The sequence below is a fragment of the Papaver somniferum genome, unplaced genomic scaffold (assembly GCF_003573695.1).
Source record: "Papaver somniferum cultivar HN1 unplaced genomic scaffold, ASM357369v1 unplaced-scaffold_33, whole genome shotgun sequence".
In the NCBI taxonomy this organism is placed as follows: domain Eukaryota; kingdom Viridiplantae; phylum Streptophyta; class Magnoliopsida; order Ranunculales; family Papaveraceae; genus Papaver; species Papaver somniferum.
This window is the reverse complement of record NW_020644373.1, coordinates 4,388,125-4,402,898: the sequence shown is the minus strand read 5'-3', so window position 1 is coordinate 4,402,898 and position 14,774 is coordinate 4,388,125.

Sequence of the window (14,774 nt, the reverse complement as noted above, 5' to 3'; positions counted from 1 at the left end):
TGAACATTGGTCTTTGGTGACGTTCAAGTGATTTCTCTTGTATTCAATTAGACTCGCAGATTTCTATTTGCTTGAGTAAGTATTAAATCGAGAAATTGAGATATAACTCCTTGATATACTTTTTATTAAGATTGAGTCTGACTGTCTTGTTGATTCTCTTAAAAGTATATTGGATCTAGTCCATACATATTGTTAAGCGAAATATTGGGTGTGGTTGTTAGATCCCCGTTTTTTCAATTGGTATCAGAGCAGGCAAATGCATTTAAGACCTTATAAGTCTGTGTTTGTAGCGATCTGACTCTATGGAAAAAAATTCTATCTCCATAAACGTACCACCAGTCTTCGATGGCTCAAACTACTTATGGTGGAAAATCGCTATGCGTGCTTTTTTTCAAGCTCGTGATTTTCAAACATGGGTATGTATTGTTAATGCCTATGATCCTACGGTTAATACAAAAGGCGATGTATCTATACCTAAAACAATTTTGTAACCATACGATCATCATCCATCAATGTGATACTTCCAAGTTCCAACTCCTACGGTATCAGCGTTCTTAGAAAACTAAAATAATCATTCCAATTATAACCGATCTTCAAAAAATTTAAAAATAAAAATAAAAATAAATATCCATGACTTACTCAACCTTCTTTGAGCATCAAATACCCAAGATTACAGATTTGACAATAATATAAGGCATTTGTTCTGTTAGTTTCATGTCGCCCTTAAAAAAATCGTGGGGTAATTTTTTGGGGAGAATTTCAGTGGTATAAAAATTCACCGTTATTGTCGATCAATTTTTCTTATATTTTATCAAAGTCTTTCCCACAATCTAGTTTGATCTTTCTTACAAAATAAAAGAGCAAAAGCAGAGAAAAACTAAACATAGAATATTAAGAGAAAAGAAGTAGCATAAAATATTCTATATTAAAGGAAAATACGGGAATTCATGTTTTTACCCATACAAAAAACCTGTTATGGTCCTACAGTTTATAATTTCTGTAAAAAAACTCTAAATTTGATAATAAAAAAACACTTAAACAGTCCTGTTAACATGTATACAAGTTCCCAGGACCCTTATTAAGGAGCTCCTTTTACGCCACCTGTCCGATTTCTAATTTGCATTACTTCCTAGTTCACATTCATAATAAGTTTTATAAAACCTTTCTTTCCGTTAACTCTGTTGTGACCATTCAGTTAATTGTGCGCCTGCAGTTTAGGTGTATAATAAAAAATTAATAAATTCTTTCGACCCAAAAATACCTTTAATCCGATGGTTTTAGAAAAATAAGTGTGAATCGTAGACAACCATTGATATATTTGCACAGATTTCTTCAATACACACAAAAATAAAAAATAAAATTCTTCTCCTCCTCTTCTTCCTAGCCCTGTTATACTTCTTAGATCAAGTTAACAAAATAATTGGGAATGGTAATTATGATACATCTATGATGCGATCTTCTAGCCAGGTAAAATCTGGATTACTGCAACTTGTCCAGCCCAAAATATTTAGAGATAAATATGCTTCTAAAATTGTCTAAAGTTGACACATCTTTGCATAATTTGGTCATTTCTTACTTCAAATGTTTCAAGATTTTTTAATTATGAAGTATACAGCAAAACAATGAAAACTTTGAATTTATCACCTTCATATCAACCTAAATCCAAGCCACATTCCCCGTTAAGATCCGATTGATTAGTTTTTCATGTTAGAGACTTTTAAACCTAAGCCAATCTATCAATGTTTAACTTCAAACGGTGCATCTCTAATCCTAGAATTAAATTTCTAACTTAAGATAGTGGACTCTATATAAGGAATTATGTGCATTGGCCAGATTGGTTGTACGCGCATGGATACCGAGGAAACTAGGTGTAAATGGTGAAATTTGGATAAGGGGAAAAAGTGTCATTTAAAGACCATAGGACAAACTCAACTCTCACGGGAGAGATTAAGCCCTTGGCCCTCAAGGCACCCATAGCCACGATTTCTAGTATACGTCCCGTGAGACACTGTTGGTCGCGATGCCATGATTCCTAGCGCACATCCTCGACGATATACTGCTGGTCACGTAGGTTCTGTAGAGCATAAAACATCCCCGACATACTTATGAACCAGAAGCCACAATTCCAGCATGTCTTCGCGAGACGCAGCTGGTTGTGATGCCATGATTCCTAGTATACATCCTCGACGAGATACTACTGGTCATGTAGGCTCTGTAAATGCGTAAAAATATCCTCGGAGGACTTATGACCTAGAGAGAAGACATAATGTTGTTAAAGCACTGCTCGGTCGAACTCGCATGCGTTGCTATCTCAAGCATGTTTGTCAATGTTAGTGATCAAAACTATAAGTCTTGATTTCTAGTCTACTTATAGATGTCTCGGTGGTAGGTGTCTAAAACACCTAATTTTATATCTAGTATTTATGCTTTCTTTGCTATTGTCTTTATGAATTGTGTATCTCATGTTTGCTTTTGAGTTTTTTGGTGCAATGGAGTCATTAGGAGCAAAAGAAGGAGAAATCATCACAATGGAGCGAAAAGAACAAAAAAATCAATTCACAGACGAGCGATATTTAGAGCAGGCTAATGTTGCGCTAGAAGGAGTGAAGAATGAACTGTCAGTTTTCTGAGACTGACAGGCCTAAGAGTAAATGGACAGCCCTTATCCGAGTTCTGGATGCTTATGGTACTTCTCATCATTACCACACCCTAGAATTCAGAAGAGAATTCATTTCTCAATCATTTGTCTTCTAACTCAGAGGAGTGTGCGGCTGAGTCTAAAGGGGAGAGTGTAGATCTGGAAGATGGAAGAGGAATTAGCTGAGATGTTGGTCGAATTTGTGAACCAGAGAAGAATTTGAATTGCTGATGACTGGTAGAGATCAGATTGAGAAGATGAAGAGGAACCAGGGATCGATGATGGTTGTTCTTAGAAGCTGTTGCTGCTGAAGGGAATCAGATCGAGATTCAAATTGAGACCAAGAACAAAGAAGGAATTGAGGATGATTGTGGCTAAGGTTTCTGTCGAAGATAAGATGACTTCCTGTAGCTGCTGCTGTTTCTGTTGTTGAGAAATGTAAGCAAAAGATGATGATTATCATGGGTTTGTGGTGGTCTCTTTTGAAGATGAAGAAAATCTCGAGTTAGGGTTTTGAAATCAGATGAAATTGGCAGAAAGGGTTTGATTGAATGGGAATATGAGTTTGAAATGGACCTGAGGCTGTTACTAATGGGTCTGTGGAGTTTGATGTTAGGGTTCGAATGGAGGAATAAATGATGATTCCAGAGATGAAGAACAGCTGAGAAAGGAAGAGAAGCAACAGAGATGGTGTTGCTGTTGTCTTGAATGAAAGAAGGAGATGAAGCTGCTTAATTTACAGTCAGGATGGTGATTTTCATGGGTTTGCTACTGAGAAGATGGGTTTCATTTGCTGAGTCCAGGATGAAAGAACAAGATACAGGCCGTGATGTTGCAGCTGCGAAATTAGAAGATCAACTGATGCCATCAGCTGTGAGCTTGAGATGGGAGGTAGCAGGAGTTGAACTGAGCTGCAATGGTGACCTGAGTCTGGTGCTGTGTATGAACTGTTGACATGATTGGTTGATTTGAGCTGTAACAGATAGAGATTCTGAAGGCAAGAAGAAGTTGCAGTTGAGTCTGGTATTGAACCTGACTTGCTAATGATTGTGGTCATGAAGCTGTTGCAGGCGAATAGTATGGATGGACTGAAATGGGGAGATATTTGCTCTTACTGGAGTTGTAACTGGTTGTGTTTGAATGGGGTTGTGACTTGATGCATTGGCTGAGCAGAGAATGCAAAGAAAGATGCAGTTGTAATGGAAATTGCAGTGAAGGCTTGTGATGCTGAGATATGGACACTGGTGGGTGTTGCAGGTGCAAGACAAGCTTGAGGTAATTGCAGGAAATGTGTGAATGAAATGCAGCTGGTAGCTACAAGCATAGAGAGCCTGAGATGAAGATGGTGCAATGAGTGTTGATGTCGCAGTAATGGAGCTGTGTCTGCAGCTCAGTTTTGGAATGGATTCTGGTGATGGTTATAAATGCGAGTGGTGATATGAATGGCTGGACATCAGATGAATGTTAGGAGCAGAATGAGTTGAGCAGTTGCAGCTGAGAATGCAGTTGGGAAGAAGTTAGAATGATGCAGCAGATGGTGGAGGTAATGTAGAGCCATCATGGCTGAGGCTGAAGCTGTGATGCACAATGATTGTGCAAGGCTCTGACCTGTGCAAGACTATGGCCTGGCAACTCAGCCCAGCTGATTCTGACTCGGGTGTGACTCACATTGACTCAGTCCCTGACCGCGTTGACCATTGATCACGCTGACTTGGTTGATCGGTGACCGGGTGGACTTTAACTTCCGGCGCTGGTACCAGTTTTCCGGCGATAAATTTTTGGCAGAATTTTTACATGGGCTTTCTCACACATAGCTTGATGGACTTTTTTATTGGACTCTTTGAAGACTTGACCTAGTTTGGGAAAGCAAAAGGATATAGAAGAAGACTTCTACAACTTTTGAGAACACGTATTATTCTTGGAGCTTTGGAGATAGCCGCAACTAGGGTTTGCTTTCGTATTTATTTTTCATCTTCTTTATTTGATTATTGGTTATGCTGAACTCCATAGCTATGAGTAGCTAATTTAATATTATTGGTTAAGGATGTAGTCCTATTTCTACAGCTTGTGCTTGTGTTATGTATTAGTTTTCTCTCTTGATTATCGTTCACATCTCTACTGTTTTTATGATCACATGATTGATGTATTGTGATAGGACTTAAATGTTTGGTTAGTTAAGTGGCCAATTAATTGAACTTGCATCATTGTCCATAGCTATTTTAGGGTTTTCATCGAGCGATGACCCCAAATACAAGTAGCATGATATGATTACGGTTTGTGGTGATACACTCTTGTAATCATATGTAGAGTTTGACCATTGTCCGAATTGTCATGCGCAATGTATGACAATTGCATTGATTAGCCTATTTCCAAAATTTAATGCTCCTAGGAATTGAACTTAATTAGCGCAAGGCGTTAGGTTATTCTTTAAGTAGAATTCACATACGCAGCTCTAATGTGTGTGTTGATGAACTTAAGAAATTAATAGATTATCTTGCTCTCTTGATACTCTAGGCTTTTGATGATAAAGAGATTAAATTGTAATTCTAATCATATATGAAAGCACTTGTTTAAGATTGAAGATGAACTCCTTGACCAATATTCCCAACTCATTGATTACATTCTACTATTTATTTCGCTTTTGATTTACTTTTATTGCTTACATAAATCAGAACCCCCCCAATTTGGTTACTTAAGGATCTGAAAAATTAATAACTACAACTGCCTCTCTGTGGAAACGAATTTTTTCTTATCATATACTTTAGGAAAGGAAATTATTTTTGACGCATACGACATCGATCAAATTTTGGCACCCTGCCGGGGAGGCATACGACTAGTTATTAAGTTTTTAGTTTTTTTATCATCATTTCTGCTTTCATATTTGCTTTTTGTTTCTTGTTTCGTTTTTCTTACTTGGTTGTGAGAGTTGTTTTTCAGGTACTAATCTCTGACTCCCAAGAATTGGAGTTATTTAAGGTGCGGGATAACTACTCGTGAAGGAACAATACTTCAAGCAAGAATTGACGAGACGGAAGAACAAGAGTTGGGCGTAGAAGAAGAGACTTTCCAGCAAGAAGAAGAAGTTCTAGAACAAGAGGTTCCGGTTGAACAAGAACCACCTTTTGGACAAGAAGAAGAAGCAATGGGTGATCGTACATTCAAAGACTTGGCTTCTCACAAGTTGCATACAAAACAATGGTGTATCCAAACAAACTCAACCTTCGAAATCAAGCCGGGGTTGATTAGAGAGTTACCAAAGTTTCATGGCATGGTGAATGAAGACCCAAACAAGCATCTTATGGACTTCCATACCATAGTCACGGCCATGCTTCCACCCGAGACTAATACGGATGGTGCAATGTTGAAAGCTTTCCCGTTCTATTTGGCGGGCAATGCTAAGGAATGGTTGTATTACTTTCCTTCCGGAAGTGTCACTACATGGAACGGGTTGAAGAAACTTTTCTTAGAAAGGTATTTTCCTGCATCAAAAGCTACTCAAATTCGCAAGGAGATTTGTGGAATGAAGCAACATGTGGGGGAATCTTTGTATGAATGTTGGGAGCGATACAAGAGATTGACGGCAAGCTGTCCACACCACCAATTCAGTGATGTTATGATACTCCAGTACTTCTACGAAGGTGTTCAATCAAGTGATAATCTTGACGCCGCGGGTGGTGGTGCACTAGTGAACAAGACGGTGGCCCAAGCTACCGAGTTGATTGAAAGTATGGTTGCGAACTCGCAACAATTTTACACTAGAGATGAACCAACGGTTAGGCGAGTGCATGAAGTTTCTGATTCATCATCACACCTTGATCAAAGGATGGGTAGCATAGAGAGAATGGTGCAAAAGATGGCTGCAGTTATTATATCTTCATATGATGAAGAATTGGAGCAAGCTAGTGCGGTTTTTCCAAATCAGCAAAGACGGTATGATCCTTATTCCAACACTTACAATCCGGGATGGAGAGATCATCCTAACTTTAGCTATGCCAACAAGCAAGGTGCGGTTCAACAACCTAATTTCAACCGTCCGAGTGGATTCCAACCACAACAACAACAATTTCGGCAACCGCAACAACAACAAAGTCAAGATTCCGGTATTGATGAAAAGCTTCAAGCGATGATGCAAGGCATTTCTACTATGTTTCAACAAAGTCAAAAAGAAACCAAAAGTGCAATCAAGGATTTGCATACACAAATGGGTTTTATGGCTATTGAGTTGAACCAATTGAAAGCACAAAATAGTGGGAAACTCCCTTCTCAACCTATCAACCCAAAAGAGGGTGTCAATGCAATTACATTGAGAAGTGATACACAACTTGTGCAACCCGAAGTTACTGATTCGGGCAAGATGGAAACACCAAAGGAACCGATTTTGGAAGAGAAGAATGAGGATTCTCCCCAAACTTATGAGGTACCTATTCCTAACTCTAAAACTCCGGTTTCTACTTATGTTCCTCCTTTACCTTTTCCTCACAGATTTGCAAATTCCAAGAAGGCGGAACTAGAAAAGGAGATTTTAGACGTTCTTAAGAAGATCCATGTGAATATACCACTCATAGATGCAATCAAACAAGTTCCAAAGTATGCAAAGGTGTTGAAGGACTTGTGTACCAATAAACAAAGGATCAAAGGTAATGAAGTGCTAAGTGTGGGAGAGAATGCTCCGGCAATCTTACAACACAAACTCCTACTGAAATGCAAGGATCCTGGTAGCTTTGACATTCCCGTCAAGATTGGTAACACTACATTTAATAAAGCTATGTTGGACTTAGGTGCATCCGTTAATGTTATGCCTGCATCTATGTATAATTCACTTGATTTAGGTCCTCTTAAAAAGTCTGGAATTGTGTTGCAATTAGCCGATCGTTCTAATGTCTACCCAATGGGTATTGTTGAGGATGTTCTTGTGCAGGTTAATCAACTAGTATTTCCAGCAGATTTTTGTGTGTTAGAGATGGATGAAGGTTCACCGGACTCGTCTCTTCCATTGCTACTTGGACGTCCCTTCATGAAAACGGCGAAAACCATTATTGATGTGGACAAGGGAACGCTAACTATGGAATTCGATGGAGATATAATACGGTTCAACATTTTCGAGACGATGAGATATCTTAGCGACGTCCACTCTTGTTTCTCCATTGATGTGATGGACACATTGGCGCAACAAATGTTTGAGTTGAATGGTGTTGATACTTTGGAAACCGTGCTCACTACACCCATTGACGATGGTTGGAGTATGGTGATGAGATTAAAGAAACCATTGGTTCTCTTGACTCATTACCGGAAAAATCAGCAATTAAGAATATTTCTTATGCTTCTTTACCTTGCAGTGATGAAAAACTTGTACCTTCAATTGTTAAATCTCCAAATCTAGAATTGAAACCTCTTCCAAGTCACTTAAAGTACTTGTACTTGGGTGACAAGGAAGACTTACCTGTGATTGTTTCTAACGAGCTTAGTGAATTACGGAAGCAAAAACTTTTAATGGTACTAAGGAAGTACAAGACGGCCATAGCATGGACAATCGCCGATATCAAGGGTATAAGCCCTGTCGTTTGTATGCACAAGATCAGATTGGAATACAATGCAAAGCCTACAAGGGAAGCGCAACGTCGATTGAACCCCCAATGATGGAAGTTGTGAAAAAGGAGATACTCAAGCTTTTAGACGTGGGTGTTATCTACCCCATATCCGATAGCAATTGGGTAAGCCCGGTACAAGTAGTACCAAAGAAATCAGGTGTGACGCTGGTGGAGAATGATAAGAATGAACTTGTCCCAACTCGTGTGCAAACCGGTTGGAGGGTTTGTATTGATTATAGAAAGTTGAATGCCACTACTAGAAAAGATCACTTTCCTTTACCATTTATTGATCAAATGCTTGAACGTTTAGCTGGACACTCTTACTATTGTTTCCTTGATGGCTATTCAGGTTACAATCAGATTGTGATAGCGCCAGAGGATCAAGAGAAAACTACTTCCACTTGTCCTTTCGGTACTTTTGCTTATAGAAGGATGCCTTTTGGCTTGTGCAATGCTCCAACTACCTTTCAAAGGTGTATGGTAAGTATCTTCTCCGAGTATGTTGAAAACATCATCAAAGTATTTATGGAAGACTTTAGTGTATTTGGTGATTCATTTGACCTTTGTTTGAACAACCTTTCACTAATCCTTGAACGATGTGTTGAAACAAATCTTGTGCTGAATTGGGAGAAGTACCATTTCATGGTAACTCATGGCTTAGTTTTTGGCCATATAATATCTTCTAAAGGCTTGGAAGTTGATAAATCTAAGATAGACCTTATTCGTGCTTTAACCCCCCCCCCCCCACTACGGTGAGGGAGATACGCTCTTTTCTTGGTCATGCAGGTTTTTATCGTAGATTTATCAAGGATTTTTCCAAGATAGCATCACCACTTTGCAATTTATTGCAAAAAGATGTGGTTTTAACTTTGATGAAAAAGTGTGTGGCGGCATTCAACCGTTTGAAAGAACTTTTGATTTTAGCCCCTATCATTAAACCACCGGGTTGGAGCAAGCCTTTTGAGATCATGTGTGATGCAAGTGACTATGCGATTGGTGCGGTGCTTGGGCAGCGTGTGGGGAAGATACCTCATGCCATTTATTATGCTTCTAGAATGTTAAATGAGGCCCAACAAAACTACACAACCGCTGAAAAAGAGTTGTTAGACATTGTTTTTGCTTTGGAAAATTTTCGCTCTTATATAATTGGTACAAAAGTTGTTGTCTTTTCTGATCATGCGGCGCTTAGGTACTTGCTTACAAAGAAAGAGGTGAAACCGAGTCTCATATGATGGATTTTACTCTTGCAAGAATTTGACATAGAGATCAAAGACAAGAAAGGAATTGAGATCACCGTTGCGAATCACTTGAGCCGTCTTGCTGTGGACAAGGAAACTATCCCGTTGCGTGAAAGTTTCTCGGATGAGCAACTATTCTCAATTTCCTTGGGAGAACCATGGTACGCTGATGTTGTTAATTACTTAGTCTCTAAACAAATCCCAAAAACTTGTCTCGTGCTGAGAGGGACAAACTTAAGAAGTTAGGAAACCAATACATATGGGATGATCCATACTTATGGAAACATTGTAGTGACCAAGTAATAAGAAGGTGCGTTCCCGAAACTGAATTTAACTCTGTCTTGTCTTTTTGCCACTAATATGCTTGTGGAGGACACTTTGGGAGCAAGAGAACCGCTCTCAATGTACTAGAATGTGGTTTCTATTGTCCAACTTTGTTTAAGGATGCACATGCATTGTATACCACATGTGATAGGTGCCAAAGAACAGGCAATCTAGGTGCTCGAAATCAAATGCCACAAACTATTATTCAATTTGTTGAGGTTTTTGATGTATGTGGAATTGATTTTATGGGCCCTTTTGTCAATTCTAGTGGGAATTATTATATCTTGCTTTCTGTGGATTATGTCTCCAAATGGGTGGAAGCTAAGGCCACCCCAACTAATGATTCTAAAGTTGTTTCAGATTTTGTGCAAGCAAATATATTTGCAAGGTTTGGAATTCCAAGGGCTATAATTAGCGGTGGAGGTTCACACTTCAAAAACAGGTTCTTGCAAAGCTTGTTAAGGAATTCCAATGTGTCGCATAGGATTGAAACACCTTACCATCCACAAACAAATGGACAAGCCGAGGTTTCCAACCGAGAGGTGAAATCCATTCTAGAGAAGACGGTGAATCCAACAAGGAAAGATTGGAGTTTGAGACTCAATGATGCTTTGTGGGCGTATAGAACCGCATACAAGAAACCTATTGGGATGTCTCCCTTTAGGCTTGTGTATGGTAAACCTTGTCACTTACGCGTAGAAATTGAGCATAAGACGTTCTGGGCGATTAAGCAATGCAATACGGAGTTGGATGGTGCTAGAAGGCAAAGGAAGTTGCAACTCCAAGAGTTAGAAGAGATTCGCAATAATGCATTTGAAAGCTCACGAATTTACAAGGAAAAGACGAAAGCATTTCATGATAGTATGATCACAAAGAACAATTCAGCATTGGGCAGAAAGTGATTTTGTTTAATTCTCGTTTGCAATTGTTTCCGGGTAAATTAAGGTCACGTTGGATTGGACCTTTTATTGTGACTAATGTGTTTTCTCATGGTGTAGTGGAAATTCGTAGTTTAGCTACAGTAAATGAGCTTAAAGTGAATAGGCATCGGCTGAAACCATATTATGAGAACCTATCTTCGGATGTTATGGAAGGAGTTAACCTTGTGGAAGTACTCCCTCTGGAGGAGCCTCAACATGCAAAGAGATAGTCGGGCTGACGACTTTAAACCAAGCGCTAAATGGGAGGCAACCCATATGATGAGTATTTCTTGTCTTGTTTTTATCTTTTTCTTGTTTTACATTTATTTTCTGATTTCTTGTCACATTATCATGTAGTATTTCCCACCTTGACTTACTTTGGATGACTCAATTTACATTGAGGACAATGTAAAGTTTAAGTGTGGGGGAGTGGTTAAGCATTTGCATTGTAAATTTTTCATAAATTTTCAACTTTTGTGTGAATTAGTGCATGTAAAACTCCAACTTGTAGTTAGTTTAGAGTCACATAGTATACATGTCGCTAAGATTACATCGAAAATCTCACAAGAGTGACTGAACTTAAAGATGACAGAGAACACGATCGGGTTTCTTACTTGTATGAGAGTTAAAGTTGGATTTAACCATGCCAGTGGTAAATGAGGTGCAAATTGAATTCGGTATTAGAGTTGTGATCCCCTATAGTGGAGACTACCCATTTACATCATGAGAGGCATTGAATTTCACTTCTTTGTACCTGACTAAATATGTGCTTTTAGAGTGTGTGTCACCATAGGTTAATTCAGGCTAGAATAGTGAGCTACCCAACCTTCCACCAATAGAAGCATTACTTTGATCTCTTGAGTGCTATTTTATCAATCATGATAGTGACATCGAATTGCTAACTTACATACCACTTGTAATCTTGTTCGCAGTTAGCACCATCCACTTTATCTCTCTCTACACCAACAGGTCCATAAAAACACCATCATCATCAACAAGAGGAGCATCACAAATTCGAAGGAAAGTTGAAGACGTTCAAGGTTTACAAGCAACGATACAGAAATGAGCAGATTTCAGATTCAAGTAAAGCAACAAGACAATGAGCATAATTTTTACAAGTTGAAGACTTTATGTACAAGAGCGAAGATTATCGAGGATGAGAATTCGAGAAGTTTATGATATCAAGATATACAAATTGTGAAGAATCAAGCGGTAAAGTACTTACACCATGGCCTTTGTACTTGCATTTTTATTTTATCTTGTATTTTATTTTCTCTTGTCTCAAAAAAAATTGAAAAAAAGAGACAAGAGAAAATTTTGTTAGGTTTATTATTTTGTTTTCTTTTCATTTTGTATTAGTACTCATTTTTCTTATCTCGTAAAAAAAATAAAAATAAAATAGAAAAGAAAGAAAAAGTAAAAAAAAAAAGAAGAAGAAAGAGACAAGAAAAATGTGATGTATTATATTTTGGTTTGTTTTTAGTTTTATTTTTTTGGTCGAATTTGTGAACCAGAGAAGAACTTGAATTGCTGATGACTAGTAGAGATCAGATTGAGAAGATGAAGAGGAACCAGGGATCGATGATGGTTGTTCTTAGAAGCTGTTGCTGCTTAAGGGAATCAGATCGAGATTCAAATTGAGACCAAGAACAAAGAAGGAATTGAGGATGATTGTGGCTAAGGTTTCTGTGGAAGATAATAAATCAGGTTATGGTTTGAATCTATGATAGAAGATGATGAAGACGGTGGGGAATTGTTTAAGATGACTTCCTGTAGATGCTGATGTTTCTGTTGTTGAGAAATGTAAGCAAAAGATGATGATTATCATGGGTTTGTGGTGGTATCTTTGCAGATGAAGAAAAGCTCGAGTTAGGGTTTTGAAATCAGATGAAATTGGCAAAAAGGGTTTGATTGAATGGAAATATGAGTTTGAAATGGACCTGAGGCTGTTACTAATGGGTCTGTGGAGTTTGATGTTAGGGTTCGAATGGAGGAATAAATGATGATTTCAGAGATGAAGAACAACTGAGAAAGGAAGAGAAGCAACAAAGATGGTGTTGTTGTTGTCTTGAATGAAAGAAGGAGATGAAGCTGCTTAATTTACAGCCAGGATGGTGATTTTCATGGGTTTGCTACTGAGAAGATGGGTTTCATTTGCTGAGTCCAGGATGAAAGAACAAGATACAGGCCGTGATGTTGCAGCTGCGAAATTAGAAGATCAACTGATGCCATCAGCTGTGAGCTTGAGATGGGAGGTAGCAGGAGTTGAAATGAGCTGCAATGGTGACCTGAGGCTGGTGCTGTGTATGAACTGTTGACATGATTAGTTGATTTGAGCTGTAACAGATAGAGATTCTGAAGGCAAGAAGAAGTTGCAGTTGAGTCTGGTATTGAACCTGACTTGCTAATGATTGTGGTCATGAAGCTGTTGCAGGCGAATAATATGGATGGACTGAAATGGAGATATTTGCTCTTACTGGAGTTGTAACTGGTTGTGTTTGAATGGGGTTGTGACTTGATGCATTGGCTGAGCATAGAATGCAAAGAAAGATGCAGTTGTAATGGAAATTGCAGTGAAGGCTTGTGATGCTGAGATATGGAAACTGGTGGGTGTTACAGGTGCAAGACAAGCTTGAGGTAATTGCAGGAAATGTGTGAATGAAATGCAGCTGGTAGCTACAAGCATAGAGATCCTGAGATGAAGATGGTGCAATGAGTGTTGATGTCGCAGTAATGGAGCTGTGTCTGCATCTCAGTTTTGGAATGGATTCTGGTGATGGTTATAAATGCGAGTGGTGATATGAATGGATGGACATCAGATGAATGTTAGGAGCAGAATGAGTTGAGCAGTTGCAGCTGAGAATGCAGTTGGGAAGAAGTTAGAATGATGCAGCAGATGGTGGAGGTAATGTAGAGCCATCATGGCTGAGGCTGAAGCTGCGATGCACAATGATTGTGCAAGGCTCTGACCTGTGCAAGACTATGGCCTGGCAACTCAGCCCAGCTGATTCTGACTCGGGTCTGACTCACATTGACTCAGTCCCTGACCGCTTTGACCATTGACCATGCTGACTCGGTTGATTGGTGACCGGGTGGACTTTAACGGTCACCTGAGCTGCTTTCCGGTCAACTTTCGGCGCTGGTACCCGTTTTCCGGCGATATATTTTTGGTAGAATTTTTACATGGGCTTTCTCACAGATGGCTTGATGGACTTCTTTATTGGACTCTTTGAAGACTTGACCTAGTTTTGGAAAGCAAAAGGATATAAAATAAGACTTCTATAACTTTTGAGAACACTTATTATTCTTGGAGCTTTGGAGATAGCCGCAATTAGGGTTTGCTTTCGTATTTATTTTTCATCTTCTTTATTTGATTATTGATTATGATGAATTCCATAGCTATGAGTAGCTAATTTAATATTATTGGTTAAGGATGTAGTCCTATTTCTACAACTTGTGCTTGTGTTATGTATTAGTTTTCTCTCTTGATTATCGTTCACATCTCTACTATTTTTATGATCACATGATTGATGTATTGTGATAGGACTTAAATGTTTGGTTAGTTAAGTGGCCAATTAATTGAACTTGCATCCTTGTCCATAGCTATTTTAGGGTTTTCATCGAGCGATAACCCCAAATACAAGTAGCATGATATGACTACGGTTTGTAGTGATACACTCTTGTAATCATATGTAGAGTTTGACCATTGTCCGAATTGTCATGCGAAATGTATGGCAATTGCATTGATTAACCTATTTCCAAAATTTAATGCTCCTAGGAATTGAACTTAATTAGCGCAAGGCGTTAGGTTATTGGTTAGGTAGAATTCACATACGCAACTCTAGTGTGTGTGTTGATGAACTTAAGAAATTAATAGATTATCTTGCTCTCTTGATACTCTAGGATTTTGATGATAAAAAGATTAAATTGTAATTCTAATCATATATGCAAGCACTTGTTTAAGATTGAAGATGAACTCCTTGAACAATATTCTTAACTCATTGATTACATTCTACTATTTATTTCGCTTTTGATTTACTTTTATTGCTTACATAAATCAGAAATA